This window comes from Paroedura picta, chromosome 9 (genome assembly GCF_049243985.1).
Source record: "Paroedura picta isolate Pp20150507F chromosome 9, Ppicta_v3.0, whole genome shotgun sequence".
NCBI classification, from domain to species: Eukaryota; Metazoa; Chordata; class Lepidosauria; order Squamata; family Gekkonidae; genus Paroedura; species Paroedura picta.
Genome location: NC_135377.1, coordinates 25212299 through 25224545, shown reverse-complemented (window position 1 = coordinate 25224545; position 12247 = coordinate 25212299).

Genomic DNA, 12247 nt, shown 5'->3' with positions numbered 1-12247 from the left:
TGGTGGAAGAGCTGATTAAAGGTTAGAGTCATTTAACTGTGAAATATTCTTTTTTTTCTTGCAAAAAGTGCAACAAACAATTTTGAATGATACAGATGCACAAAAAGAAGTGGGTCCATTTCTAATTTCTATATAGCTATCTTATTTAAAACTATATGGGCCATGATTCATTGAACTATGTCTGTAGCCACTAAGTTAAAGGTATTCCCTGTGCAAGCACCGAGTCATGTCTGACCCTTGGGGTGACACCCTCTAGCGTTTTCATGGGGTGGTTTGCCAGTGCCTTCCCCAGTCATTACCGTTTACCCCCCAGCAGCAAGCTGGGTATTCATTTTACCGACCTCGGAAGGATGGAAGGCTGAGTCAACCCTGAGCCGGCTGCTGGGATCGAACTCCCAGCCTCATGGGCAGACAGCTTCAGACAGCATTTCTGCTGCCTTACCACCCTGCACCACAAGAGGCTCTCTATAGCCACTACCTGCCTGCATATTACTCAAGTAGAGTGAGATGATTAAAGATGGTCCCAGTCATATGTGAGGGTGTTTCTCAGGTCAGTTCTCTATGATTTCTTGAGAAGCTGATTCAGGCAGTTACACATTTTTGTCTGCAAGTCATGCAGGTGAATCAAAGAAGCAATAATCTGTTTGTGTGTATGGCTGGCACCCATTTGTTATCATGGCTAGGAAATCAGAATCCAGGTTCGGCATGCAAATTCCCCTAGTAGGATAGGAGACTTAAAAAAAAAAATACGGCCAGCTTCCAAGAAGAACTGATGCATACAATGACACTCACATACACACACACACACACACTGCATATGCATATTTGATAGGTGCATCATGGTGTGTTTGTTTACTGATAAAATATATCAAAGTAGATAACAAGCAGAGGAGGAAGGAGGCTGCAGGCAGATTCTTCAGACTACATGAGTCACTGGCTTTCAGCTGTCTGGTCGAAGGAATGCTCTAATCTGAATCCCCTGAGCTGCCAACAACTTGACAATCCCTCCTACTTCTGAAATGTCTATAGCCCACTGTGCTGAATCAGCAGGGCACGAAGCAGGACTATCTGTCAGGGACTAGGGAGACACACTGCTTGCAGGACCGCTGACTTAGCAGGAAGGAAGTCCAGCAACAGCTGGAAAATTACAAAGCACCTCTTTTCTCAAATACAAGAGATCAACATCAGTTTTTTTTTGTAGTTAAACAATTGGAATAGACTAGTGCTACTTTAAATACACATCCCTAAATTTGAGTTCCACTAAACCGGAGAGTGGATTTTCTATGAGATTTTCAGATCCACTACCTCTCCAACCCCCAATTCACTTTCTCTGTGGACAATATGTTACAATTACATTACCATGCACTCAGACATTATTGGCACAGTCAGAAAACAAAGCATAATTGATTGAGGGCATAAATGATTCCAATGTGAATGAATTAGCCCTCACGGATGGTAAAGAGGGTTTACCTCCATGTCAGTAAGGAGTTTCTTGTTTATTATCCAGGTGCCTAAAAAGCACTCCTAGAAAACAAAAGGATACAAGGTAGAGATTTAAAACTAGGATTATATCCTGTTTATCTGTTACTATCTAGTTAGATTCGGGGGGGGGGGGGTAGCCATGTCTAGTTAGTGTATTTAGGGCAATAGACTTCTTTTGTAAAGAAGGAACTGGTTGGCTTCTAGCTTTTATGATATGTGGATAAGATATCAAGAAGACAAAAGACAGGTCCTTTATTTTCAGTTCCTGTAAAGGGAAGCTGTGTTAATCTGTAGTCGAATAGCTAGATTTGGAGTCCAGAAGCACCTTAGAAACCAAGAAGTTCAGTGCATAAACTTCCAAGAGTCAACCCTTCCATCCTCAGTCCAGGAAAGGGTTGTGAGTGACTCAGTGGCAGAGTATGTCCATGAAGGTCTTCAGTCAATCCCTTAGCATCTTTTGTGACAGGATCTCATACACTGTTAGGAAAAACATTTCTCTACATTAGACCCTGAAGGATTGTTACCAGATGGAGCAAACACTAAGATTGGTAGATTAATATCGAAAGAATCAGATCTTCCTTATAGATACTTCTCCAAATGGGCTTTGATAATAAACTGAGGCTAGAACCACTTGACTTGCAGTGTCATTAATTTATAAACCATCTTGACTCTCTATGACCATTTATGCACTGGGAAATTCATTGCCCCAGCTCCCATGCAGGAGCACAAATCGGGAGCAGATGAGGTGCACTGGGCCAAATGCTCCCCTGTTTGGGTGCAGGAAGAGGTGGGGCAACCTGCCACGACTAAAACTCCAGCCTGCAGCCCAGCATGAAACCTCCAGTGCATAAATGGTCTATGAGAAAACTGGACTATACATAAAAGTATATAAATACTTTTGAAAAGCTTGATGTAGTAGTTATAACTAAAGGTACTGTGGGAATGTACAGAATTCCGTTTTAAAGCAATTTGAAACAATATGTATATATAATTCTCCTAGAGACAAACTTATGTGCCTAACAGTTGGAGTCTGCTTAATCTCCGTGATTTTACCTCACTCTTAGACCTCCTCCTTTCTCTTCCTCTCCCTGTTTCTATAACATTTTTGTGGAGACAAATGCATCAATTTTCAAATTATGCCTGTTGTATTATAACAACTTGAAGGTGGCTTCATTTTCTCTCATTTCAAATACTCCATTATTAATGAGAAATCCAGCCTAATTATATTTCCATATGCCTTAAAATGAAAAATGGCAGACCCCTGCAGAAGATAGAGACATTTTCCAGTCAACCATTAATATGAGCATGCACATAGTTTATTTTTTCTGGCAATGGGCCCCTGCTCCTCAACTCCAAAGAAAAGTTAATTTAATAATACAGGATAGAGTTTAATGCTGGAAAAGCCATCCTGTCCCATTAGGACTTAAGCACCGTTTTCTCATTCCTCTATCTGAGAACTCAGAAATCCCATTAGTCACAAAAGGAAATGATTTCTGGATCCTCCCATGAGCATGAGTTGGAATTAAATATCTGCACCATATACTTCTGAAAGTGCTGCAAAAATCATTCCATTCATGCGATAAACTTTATGGGTTTCTTTTAACGAATGATGTTTCTCTGTCAGAGAGATCTAGCCAAGGAACACCTTTTGCAGAGCCTTGAAAGATTCTTAAAATCTCATGTCAGCTCGTGTCTACATTTGAAATTAAAGGCATCTTGTTTGTAGCAAACTGAGAGCCTCTTGCATTTTAAGTACAGCAAAGTAGTGGTAGTCACTCCGTCTCGGACATACGACTTATTGTGGTGAGGGGGGTTGTTTGTGTCAGTAAAGCTGAGAAAAAATACCATAAGATGCCTACGTTCTGTCAAGAGTCTAAACTCCTAGCAGAGTCACTTAAGACAGAATGGTCACAGATGAGACACCCGTAATACACATATTGCCAAAAAAAGAACACTCCAATGGTGACATGGTGGAAGAAACCTTGAAAGGTAGCTTCAGCAGTAGCAGTAGAAGGCAAAATGGTGGCAATTGTTTCATAGACACTGGCAGTACTACTTCAGCTAACCCTGGTTAATACTGCACAGAAGGCAGCAATGGTAAACCACCTCTGAAAATCTCTTACCTCAAACCCAGAACAAAAAAAGATATAGTACTGATGTTAGATTCCTATCAATTTTTCCAATGAACACACTTGGTGTACTAGCAAAAGCAAGTTATTGAAGTAGTGATGCAAAGCTCATGATGATTTTTGCTGAAACTGAATGACAAGCAATACATTGATCATTATAACCCCAAGATTCCCACCCCCAACATACAAAAACACCCCCCTGTTCCCATGGAAAGTGTTCAAATTTGCCTTACACACAGGCGTACATTATGTTATTGTGAGGAGCCACCCAAGGCCAGGGTCCTTGATAATATTCCAACTCTCCTTCTCCCACAAGTCTATCTTCTGTGAAAGAATTTACTAATTATACTACACAATGCAGGAAACAACAAAATAAAAATGGTTACAAGCAGTTATACTTTCTCGGGTCTGCTCCCCCCTCCCTATTACAACAAACATTGACAGTTGGCACAAGCAAGTTACAATTAACACCCCATCAATACCTTGTAATACCAAATGACCATGGCAGGAAACTGACAAAGAGGCAGATTATGAACGGAAGAGCTGAGAACGAGTATGAGTATTGATATTCTTAATGACACAACTGGTTTAAAGATGAAAGGATCTTTAATTGTTGATGCAAATGGATGCAAAAAGAAAGTCAATTTACATTCAAGTTCCAAAAATGGAGACATCAAAGACTGCAGCAACTATTGTGCCATCACATTAGTTTCTCATGCTAGTAAAGAGATGTTCAAAAACTTACGGGAGATTAAAAAAGAAAAAGTCATGGTCAATGGTGTGAAATAAGGTAATATTACTTTATTGTAGGTAATATTATTTTATTAGTTCATTTTAAATGACTATATAATTATCTATGTATTTTGCCAGTAGGATTTGTAACATATATAATATATATACAATAAAACAGATAAATTATAATAAAGTTAAAAACCCGAGTCATAGAATATCAGTCATCTACAATACTGCTAGAACATTTTCTGTCCTTGAAATCAGAAGGAGACCGAGACTGGAAAGGGTAGACCTGAAGGAACTAGAAAAGATTCTGAAGTATAAGGATGTGTCACTAGTTACTTAATGAAAAAGAAAGAGGAAGGAAGTAACAAAGACGATTCCTTTGAAGCATGGGGTAGGAGGAGACTTTTACAGAGAGTGTTGAACACCAAGGAGACAAACAAGCAGGATGTAGTCCTAATAAAGTCTGAAATCTCCCTAGAATCTAAAATGACTGAACTGGAGCTATTGTACTTTAGCCACATTATGAAAAGAGAAGAAATACTTGGAAAAAAACAATAATGCTAGTAAAAATTAAAGGAAGCAGGAAAAGAGGAAGACCCAGCATGAGATGTAAGGATTGTGTCAAGGAAGCAACGGTCCTCAGTTTGCAAACTTCAGAACATAGACATAATAAGTGTGTGACAAATTTATACAGAATGAAAAGACATGCATAAAAGCCAGTACATGGAGTTAACATAGCTAGAATAGGTTACCCTCCACCGAATGTCCTCTGGAATGGAACAGGCTTACTCAGTTTCCTGTGGTAAATGAAAATGGCCCAGATAGGCATGGGCGTACCACAAAGAATGCCCATTTGTTGCCAAAAGGAGGGGACTAGCAGGAGAAGGCTGTCTGAAGAATGCAACTGGCAAACAGGATTATACCAGGAGATGTAGTTCAAGAGATTTGAGGGTGCCGGGCTATCTAGAATTTTGAAGTGATATAATCCAGCATTTTGAATTAGACCCCAAAACAAATAGGCAACTGTTCCAGTTGACATAGCGCTGGTATGATCCAAATGGCTGACCAAAGACAAGAGTTAACATTAGTGTTTAGGGGCTGACCAAAGACAGGAGTATCACTGCTGAATTCCGATCAAACTGAAACTTTTGAGATGCCTTCAAAGGCAGCCCCATATAGAACATTATGTTCAACCTGTATTACATTAATTCAATCGGAGGTTTTGCTAGTGAGGATCGGTGTGGCTTGGTCATACATACATAAGTGTTGTCAAATTGTAATTGACTTGTGGAGATCCCAGCAAGGGGCTTTCAGGGCAAATGAGCAGCAGAGATGGTTTTCCATTGTCTCCCTCTTCAGAACCTTCTTTGGTGGTCTCCTACCCTGCTTAGCTTCTGAGATCTGACAAGATCAGGATATATGATGCTGCCTTCCCTCCTTCTGGCCTGGCCAGCAGAGTATAAATAATGGTTCGTTTATTCCCTAAGTAAGTACATTACAGTCTCCAGGGAAAGGCAGGGTATAAATGTAAAAATAAATAAATGAAATAGAAAGAAGGCAATCCTAGCAACAGCACTGACCTGCTTATCCACCTACAAGTCTGGATGCAGGAGCACATCAATGAACAATTTAACGTGCTCTATTTTTTCAAAAAGCTTAATCCCACCCAAGATCCTTGGGGTACCCCATACAATAAATTCCAACTAATTGATTCAATCCACTAAAATATCTAGTCTGATAGTATCAAATACAGCTGCTAGATCTATCAAGATCATTGCCTATACTGAGCTGGCTGTAAGAGACTGCCACATAGGCCTTTATATCAGTTCTATAGTGCATTCTGTTTGATCCGGCAAGAGTTTCCCACCATCTTCCCAATATCTTCCTAGACTCTCACTTCATGCTAAAACAATGGGCTAGAACTGCAGATAAGGGTAGGCGATTCTTGGAAATGTTAGACCCTTAACTTTTGTCTCTGCCATGAAGCCCACAATTCAAGGAGGCTTGCAGTTTACCTGTCCTCCAGTCCCTGAAGCAAAAGCCAGTAGAATGCAATTTGGATTGTAATTAACTTTTTTTAGGGGGGCAGATTTCAGGTGTGGCTACCAATCTCCAGATTAGTGATCTGGGGCTTTATTTTTAAATTAATTTGTACCCTTCCTGCCTTCCCAATGAGGATCCAAAGCAGTTTACATTGTTCTCCTCTCCTCTATTTTACTCTCACAAAAACCCTGTGAGGTAGAGTAGGCTGACAGATTGTGACTGGCCCAAGGTCACCCAGAGAGCTTCCATAGCATAACCAGCACTTCAAACCCAGGTCTCCCAGGTAGTCAACACCACACAGGTTTAACATCCACTTAAGTGAGAATTCAGATGTCAGTTCATCACTGAATATGATGAATGAGTGAACCTGTGATGAGAGATGAACACAACAAAGACAGCTTCCATCTAATCTCATCACCCGAAGTGCTCATTTTTGAATGTCCAAATTTTTTCAGAAATCAGTTTATTGCTGATCTCCAAGTCACTGATAAGTCATTATCAGATGATAAATTCCTTGGTGATGTAGCACTGATGAATATGAAGGCACATCTAATGCAACGCATGATGAAATTTGCAAATCAACCGAAATGTTTGTCATTCCCGGTCTGATCTGTCTGCTCAAAATGTCTGAGTTGGTAATTCAGAAGGAATTAAAAGCTAAGCATTTTTCATGCCCAGAACGCAAACTGGCCCCTGACCAAATACTCTACCTCGTGCTCCTATTCTGCAGCTGTGACGAAAAAACTCCGAATTGAAAACTGGGCGAGAGGGTGGGCATATGTTCCCCGGCACAATCAGTGGCCTCTCTGTGGCCTCTCAATTGCTCTGATGCATGCGCCGACACTCCCAGGCCGTATGTCTCCTTGGCCTGCCCCCATCCGCCGCATCAATTGCAGCCTTGTTCAGCCACGGCCGCTCTTTGTGCAACTTATAAGGTGATATAAAAGACCTCATGGCTGAGATCTTGGGGAGTTGCTGCTAGTCTGAGTAGACAGTACTGATTGTGATAGGCCAGTGGTCTGAGTCAGTATAAGGCAGTTTCATGTGCCCATTTGATTGTGATGGAACATGTACGTATGTAGATAAAACCGTTATAATGAACCCATGGAGATACCTCACTATGAAATAACGCACTAACTGTGAAATTTATTTAGCAGTTGTTGCTGGTTTAGAGAGCTGTTTTTTTATACCCTGCTTTTTACTACCTGAAGGAGTCTTAAAACAGCCTACCCTTCCTCTGCCTACAATAGATAACCTGTGAGGTAAGTGGGGCTGAGAGAGCACTGAGAAAACTATGACTGGCCCCAGGTCACCCCGCTGGCTGCATGTGGAGGAGGAGTGGGGAATCAAACTCAGTTCTCCCAATTAGAGACTGCCATTCAGAATCATTACACCACACTGGCTCTTGTGATGAACAGTGGATGAACATCCCTATAGACAAAACAACACATATGGGTCATTGACTAGTGACCGCAAGAAAGTTCACATAAAAAAAATCATAGCATTCACATTTTGATTTTAAAAAACTTTGGATTATAGTTAAGCAACAAAGAAATAAAAAAATCACATATTCAACTAACAATAGCATCTCAACATATTGTTTCATCTTTCTTTGACCATATCTCTCTCCCTTACAGTGTCAAACTGTTTCCTGTCATTCAGAAGAATATCTTCTACTTTCCTTTATGGTCTACTTTACACACTGGCAAGTGCCACACAAGTTGTACATGGCCAGACCTCAAGCAAAGCCAGGACTAGGTCCCACCTCAAGACCTACTTCTTCAGCAAAGTGTCAGCCCTTGTTGTCTGGTAAAGGTCTTTGCACCTATGGTGGCCATCTTGTCCAAACTGTGTAGCTATAAGCATACAGCCGATGCTTTTCCTTCAGAAAGTTTGAATTCCTCATACTTGGTGTAACATCTGGCAAGTGTTCCTTCATGCTACAAGCACCTAATGGACAGATGCATTGGCTCTGCTGGTTTAGGAAGGAGGATTAGCAGTAACATTTCTAAAGTAACATCAGACCAGGAAATCTGCATTTCCCATCAACTGAGAAAGGGAAACAATTCCTACTGGAATCCTCTTGGAACACACTGCATCCTAACTTTGCTCAGACTCAAGTATATCTGTTTATTCAATATCCTACACAACTGCTATTATTACAGTGTCTGGGTTGCAGACTCTCTAACAGGAACCATTAAGGGCTAAATTAATATTCTAAAAAGAATTATGTAGTCAGTCTGCAGGTATGTCTTTTAAAATCCACATACAACAAAATACCATGCTCCAGTTTGTGGTGAATGTCCTACAATTGGTGAATATTAACAAACCCGGACATTAGTGATATTGTTCAGATTTGCATTTTTAAAGGGCTGACTTTTCCATCAGTTCCTGTATTAAAATCTGCCTTTCCAGGCAGGGTACCGAATTGCCCTCTAACTTACCATGCATTTTGGAAATTCTCGGTTACAGCAAATTAACCTGTCAAGGCATAATTTTATTCGGGGCTGACCCATGGGGAAATATGTGCATATGGTTTTTTCCCCCATGCCTACCATTTTTAGTCATTTAGTCATTAGTCATTGCCATCTCATTCCCCCTCTCTTCCTCCCCCTCCCTCCCTTCTGAAAAATCTGCCTTAAAAATGGGCATGATTGCATTACAATGTTGTTTCTAGGTATAAAAAAACAGTCTTACACAGGAGCATTGTAATGTGATAACCTACGTGCTTTAAAAATACATTTGGCACACTTTGGGGGGAAGGAGGGAAGGCAACTGAGGGTACAGAATGATGGAATTAATAGTCACAATGAAAAGAAAGGTTCAAACACAGGCACCATTTTGCAGGGGTAAATTAAAAAGAGGAAAGGAGCAACGTATGATGGGAGGCTGCCTCCTTTGGCGTGCTGGCAGGGCAGGCCTGCAGCACAGTGATGATTCAAGGACAATATCTAGCTGAGCAACAACTAAGTACAAGGAAGGAATGGGAACCCGGGTTCCTGTAGTCAAGGCTGCACAGAATCAGAGTCCTGTATGCATGCTGGGTAATCAGAGCCAAGCAGAAGTAGCTAGGAAGAAGTATCTAAGGTTGGCATTATAAATTTCAGTCTGGGAGTTGGCAAGTGGTACAAGGCAGGCAAATGAATTCCAGAGACATAGTCATGAGGTCCAGTGCAAGGTCAAAAGTCTGAAGAGTCCAGCAAGCTAGGTTTCTGACAAGAACATGCAAGGAAGGTGTCAGAAACCTATCACAATGCTCAGTTGCTTCCATATTGGTTTCCCCCCCAGACTGAAGCTTAAATGCAGACTGCAGACTGCCTAGGCACTGGGTCTGCGGCTACTCAGTATCAGATAACTATAGGTGCCTCCAGGCTAGTCTTGCAGATCTCCTTCTGTCATGCAGGATCTTTCTCTCATGCTAGATCTGCAAAGTCTTTTCCTACACTGCTGTCTACTCTGACTGGCAGTGGCTCTCTAGGCTCTGAAGCAGAGGTCTTTCACATCACTGAATACCTGGTCCTTGTAACTGAGATGCTGGGGACTGAACCTGGGTCCTTCTGCATGCAAAGCAGATGGTGTACCACTGAGTCACAGCTCCTCCCCAGGCACATTCTGATTGTTCCTTGCACATTTCACTGTATGTTGAAGACATAAAGAAGCTGGGTGCCATATTTCTCTGGATAATCCACCCTATCTGCTACTTGCCACCTTCTGCAGCCATGGTCACCTTTGTTTACTAGGCCATTAATAAGAGATTATTTGCAGGTTAGGAGTATACTCTCATCAGTATGCTCATGATATCCTTCTCTTTTCCCAAACCCTGCATCCTTAGTTCTGAGGACAAGAAAAGGCCATGTTAACAGAATCCATGTACATGCTGGTGACCTTCTCACATCAAAAATAAATGTGAGAATTGGGTCAGACTGATTTCCACAGTATACTGCAAAACTTTCTGCCCGACCATTTGTTCAAGATTTAAAGGACATTCTTAGGTTTGCTGTTGCTGTTACTTGATTCTGCAGTACAATTCTAGTTAAGCTGAACATTTCGATATAGAAGATCAAGGATAATCACTGGCTTGGAAAAGCATAATGACAGTTTCCTTGTGTGCTTTCTAAATTCACTGCTAAAACTGAAGGTTGAGAATAGGCCAGAGCAGCTGTTTGCTGGAACCTTTCCTAACAGCCAGAAATGGATCCCTTAGAGAAACAGAAACAGATTTTGAGAACCATTCCAGTATTGACCAACCCAGGTCATGGAAATTTTTTGTTTTCCTTGTATTCAAATGAATCTGATATGAGTGCTATATTTGTATTAACCTTAAAAAAAGAGAAAATTGGTAATTATATGCTTTACAACAGAATAGAAATTAGATATAAGTGAGGCCTGATGCTACTTTTGGAAGTATTCTGTCACACACCAAGGCTAATCATTCATAGGAGACAACTGAAACATTCTTCATAGAAAAAAGTTCAAAGTTGTTTGCAGTGTCGCAGAGGGTACATCTGGAGGCATCATGATAGAAGTGTATTGCTAAGAACAACTGGCTTGACCACTTAGGGTACATATCGACACCCCCTTTTCCCCTACCAATGTAACATTTTCCTTCCATTTGCTATTTCCACAGCAGAAGGTGTTTTTTTAAAAATCTTCAGTTAGAAGAAGAAGAAGAGTTGGTTCTTATATGACGCTTTTCCCAACCCGAAGGAGGCTCAAAGAGGCTTACAGTCGCCTTCCCATTCCTCCCCCCACAACAGACACCCTGTGAGGTGGGTGAGGCTGAGAGAGCCCCGATATTACTGCTCGGTCAGAACAGTTTTATCAGTGCCGTGGCGAGCCCAAGGCCACCCAGCTGGATGCATGTGGGGGAGCGCAGAATCGAACCTGGCTTGCCAGATTAGAAGTCTGCACTCCTAACCACTACACCAAACTGGACAAAGCAAAATCTACAATTTTACACCTAGTAGCTAAAAGGTGGCAGAACTATTTGCTAGAGCCATAACATGCAGAATAGGAGATAGGATTGTGGAGGACACTTCTGCTTTTTGGGAACAGACTACAGTATGAATGTGTATGCTGAGAGCCGGATGAAGAGAAGGAGGGAGGGGGGACAGGAGTGGAGCCCTATGGCTCCTAGGATTTTGGCTTACTTTTCACCAGAATCCATGACATGTAGTACAGGGCTACATGACACATTCTTTGGCTGGATCTCTTAGCTGAGATGGGACTGGGAAGCACAGAGCTGTGAAGGAAAATTCTCCTGTGTGGAAAGACATGTTTTAGTTGGCTGGTTGGAAATGACCCCTGTTGGTTTCAGGCTTTCCGGACTCTTTCTCTCTTTTCCTCTGAGCCTTAGCAATTTTTCAAGTCTCTAAATGAGATGACCAGTTGTAAGATTAACAAATACTTATATACAAATAGGCAGCTCAGCCAGTTTTTACGATATTTAAATCTGTTGACTACAGTGTTGAATGGACAAGACCGATCATTCTGCAAACTTGATAAGGCCCCAGGTTTGCAGAAAAATGTGAAATCTGAAGAAAAAACACAAAACATAGGGTTTTTAAAAAATAATCAAAAGTGATCAAAGAAACCCTTGTAGCTTTAAGCCACAGGTTTCCTTAATGTCCATTCATAAGCAACCACACTATTCCAGACTGGGGTTTTGTGGTTAAAAAAGCAAGGGGAGCAGGGTCTTTTTTAAACCTTTGAGGGAGGTTTCCCAGGTATCTGCAAGTACTTCCTGGAGCTTAAAAGCTGAAGACACTGACAGAGAAGCTACACTTGAATTCTCTAAACCAGGGGTAGTCAAACTGTGGCCCTCCAGATGTCCATGGACTACAATTCCCAAGAGC